Source organism: Tiliqua scincoides, chromosome 4 (assembly GCF_035046505.1).
Source record: "Tiliqua scincoides isolate rTilSci1 chromosome 4, rTilSci1.hap2, whole genome shotgun sequence".
Taxonomy (NCBI): domain Eukaryota; kingdom Metazoa; phylum Chordata; class Lepidosauria; order Squamata; family Scincidae; genus Tiliqua; species Tiliqua scincoides.
In genome coordinates, this window is record NC_089824.1 from 198434855 (window position 1) to 198438648 (window position 3794).

The 3794-nt window shown below is 41.8% G+C and overlaps 1 pseudogene; it reads left to right on the forward strand.

Annotated features, from left to right (window-relative positions):
• Nucleotides 1-325: 325 nt before the first annotated feature.
• Nucleotides 326-442, forward strand: LOC136649992 (5S ribosomal RNA; annotated as a pseudogene).
• The last annotated feature ends 3352 nt before the right edge of the window (nt 443-3794 follow it).

The following is a 3794-nucleotide window of genomic DNA, read 5'->3' on the forward strand; positions in this document are numbered from 1 at the left end:
GTTTTTGTTTTTGTTTTTAATCACATGAACTTTTGGATATGGGAGAGCCTTCAAACAGAGCATTCTCCCCTTGCATTCTGAAGTGGTACAAACCATTCAGATTCTACCACCTCATTCTGCAACACATGCAGACTAGGCAAAAATGGGTATATTATTATTATTATTATTATTATTATTATTATTATTATTATTATTATTATTATTATTATTATTAACAGTATTTATATACCACTTTTCAACTAAAAGGTCACAAAGCGGTTTACAGAGAAAAATCAAATATAATAATATATAATATTATATTGACATTTATATATAATATTATAATATATATAACTGTTACCCTGCACATGCCCAATCTCCTCTGATCTTGGAAGCTAAGCAGGGTCAGGCCTGGTTAGTACTTGGATGGGAGACCACCTGGGAATACTGGGTGCTGTAGGCTTATACCATAGTCTTTCGAGACTGAAGGTTGCCAACCAATAACATTTAATTATTAGTGTAATAACATTTGAAAAGATATGATGAAAATTGCCATTTTAAAAATCAGAAATTAGTGCATCTCTTGCTCAGTTTTGCCTACAAGATGTCAGTCCTAGCTTTTCTTCAGGAGCACATGCTCAGACGATCCATGTGACATTGGAAAACCAGCTAGTCTGTCACAGGGGCCCGTCACCAATATTGGCCCATGTTCAGCTTGCCCCGCTGAAGACAGGGAGTTTCTAGTGGCACCACCCTCGGCCTGGATAAAAAGAAAATACGTTATTTCTATAAAGCATGAACTCTGTAAATCCATTTGCCAAGCCTCCACTCAGTTTACCCTTTACAAGTATCTGATGCTTTAAAATAGTGCATCATAAGTATTTTATAGCTGCTGCTTAAGCCTGGTAGTTAACAATAACCAATTTGTCTAATAGGATATAAAAACACATTGTTTGGCTGAAATCCGCAAGCTGTCTGCCCTACTGTGCTCTCTGGGTTGAGCAAGTGGGAGACTTGAGTAAATAGCTCTACGGGATTTCATAATTTTGCTTCAGCATTGCAATACAGGAGGAGCAACACATTCTCTGAGCATGGGTGTCTTGGATTTTGTTTTAGCTGATGATGAATCACAGCACTTAACTCTTGGCCAGAACCATAGATTAATGAGGAAGTAAATAATACTGCAATTCTCAAACCACCTACGCTGGAATCATTCCTCAGAGTCCAGTGTGTGTCTACTCTGGAGTAGCTGATGTGGTTATAAATAAATCAAGTGATTGTATACTAGGACAGTACTGATATATATTCTGATTTATAACAGGCTCAGATGAATGTGGGCAGATAATCAGGCACTGGACCTAAACAAGAATGACTGCTGTATAATCAGCTGTCTACCTATTGCTCCCAATACAGTGAAACAAAATCACTGGACTTTAAAAGGCAGATATGATCATGAACTTTAAAAGTTTGTTTAAAGGTTTGTTTACATAATCCACATTCAGATGTTCCTATCACAGCCAGGGTTGCTATCATAAAATTTGCTCTGTGTATGCCAAGCAAGACTTTCAGGGTGGTTCAGCCAGATATCCTTGTTGCTAACTACCTTGAACTGTTCACAGATTCCATTGTATTTGCCTATAAACAAAGGAAGTTGCTGAATCCTGTAAAGCTATACGGAATTAGACCACTAGGGCCCAATCCTATCCAACTTTCCAGTGCAGATGCAGTCACATTCCCTTGCCTTGAAGGCCTCCGTGACTACACAACTAACCCAGGATGCAGTGCATGCCCCATTGTTGCTGCATCAGTACTTAAAAGTTGGATAGGATTGGGCTCTTACCCAATCCTGAGCTCTCCTGTGCAGACTGTATGAGTGTACAGCAAGGCAGTAAGGTTCATTGGGGAAGGGGGAGGGTGGGGGGAGGTGGGGGAGGGCCGAGCAGGGGAGGAAGAGAGGCGGGAGGGGGTAGGACCAGTAGAGCTCTATCGAATCCAGAACTCTGTGTTGGACCTTCTGGCCCTACACGGAGTCTCCCAACTCTGCGCCAGCAAAATAGCTGGTGAAAATCTCCTTCCCCTGAGGAGACCTTTGGAGGCTGCAGCAGTAGCCGCTTTGGTGCTGCTGCACCTGGTGGAGGTGGCACCACCTTTGGGATTGGGCCCTAACTCCATCAAAGACAGTACTGTCTACTCTGACTGCAGTGGCTCTCTAGAGTTTCAGACATGTGTTTTCCAGTACCACCTGAAGAATGAAGCTGAGATTTTCTTTGTTCAAAGCATGTCACATCTGAGGGCTTGCAGGTGTTACTGCAATTTGACTTTAAACAGGAACTCCTGAGGTTCTGTGATCTTCCTTGCAGGGGTGTTTTTCCCAAGATGACCACACTCTGCCTGATCTCAGCCTGGGATGGTAGCAGTGGATAGAACTACCAGTCTCTCCTTCCCTGTTCAGCTGCTGACCCAGTGAAAAGGAAAAGTTAAAAGCAGAATGAGTGCATGCACACTAACCCTTTGGCACTACTCCTCTCCCTCAGCCTACCATCTTTGGCTACCTTCCCTGACACAAGCAAATAGCCAGAATACAATGTTGTCATTGGTAGTCAGAATACTCAACCTCTGTTGGCTAAAAGCACAGTGTAAAGAGTTGTACTTTTCTTCACCAAACATTTCAACAGCATAATGGATTTTAACCTTTTTTAAAAATAGTACTGTAAAAGCCTCCCCGGGCCTCACAAGACCTTATAATTGCCTAACCACTTTCAGTTTTTCCTCCAAAAACCGAAGTGTCCTTCTAAGGTCTCCTGAAGGCTTTAGAAGGTCTTCTGAGACCCATGGAGGTTGTTCTCAGCTTCCATGGTCCTCAGAACGCCCTCCAGAGGTGATCGGAGCACAGCTCCAGTTGTCTTTGGAAGGTCCATGTTGGGCCAACCCTGCGGGTTCAGGACCCACAAATAGTCAAATCCACAGGTCCCAAACCTGTGGATAAAGAGGCCTGACTATATTCAAACTTATCCAGATGTTGAACTCGTCTCAGGCAAAAAGAAAAATATTTTAAAAGTTGAGTATAAGAAGGCAACCATGAATGAAGCTGCCCAAATGACAAGACTTCCTTGATGCTGTTCATCCACTTAAATCTAGCCCCGAAAGGAAGAAAAAGAAAAGAAAAAAGTGTTTTCAGTATAAGGTGTCTTTCATTCTGGGATCCAGTCAGAATATGTTATTTCCAATTACAGCCTCTAAAACAACTAGCAGTTAAGAGAAAATAATCCTTGCAATTTGCAAAGCGATAAGTGTTATATACAGCAGAAGAAATTCTACGCAAGCAAAATGGAGCTCCATCCGCATTCTATGGCACAAAGCAAGACTTTCAGCTCAGGAGTGCCACCTCTCTGTTCTCTGCAAGGAGAAGAGCTTGGAGAGAGGCGGATCAATCACACAATGTCGGGGAGGGGGACTATGTTCCTTCAAGGTTGTGCCTAATGTTTGTCAGCCTGGAGGTGATTATATGTTTTTATTTCGTTATCGCCTAAAAATCACACCTCTAGCTATAAGTTTTAAATTCATCAACAGACAGGTGCTGCACTGAACATCTGATATTTTCACCTATTTTTCACATATTTTGAGCTTTTGGCCGCCCTAGAGCAGCCTTTTTCAACTATTCCCACCCACTACATACTTTCAGCTTACTTTCCAATAACTGTGTCCTGCATTTTCTACTTTTGCTGGTTGATCAGTGCTTTTTTATCATTTATATCTCTCCCTCCATTGTTTTGATTTTTCTGCATTTTAATAAACCTGTTTTACTTTTACAGCCC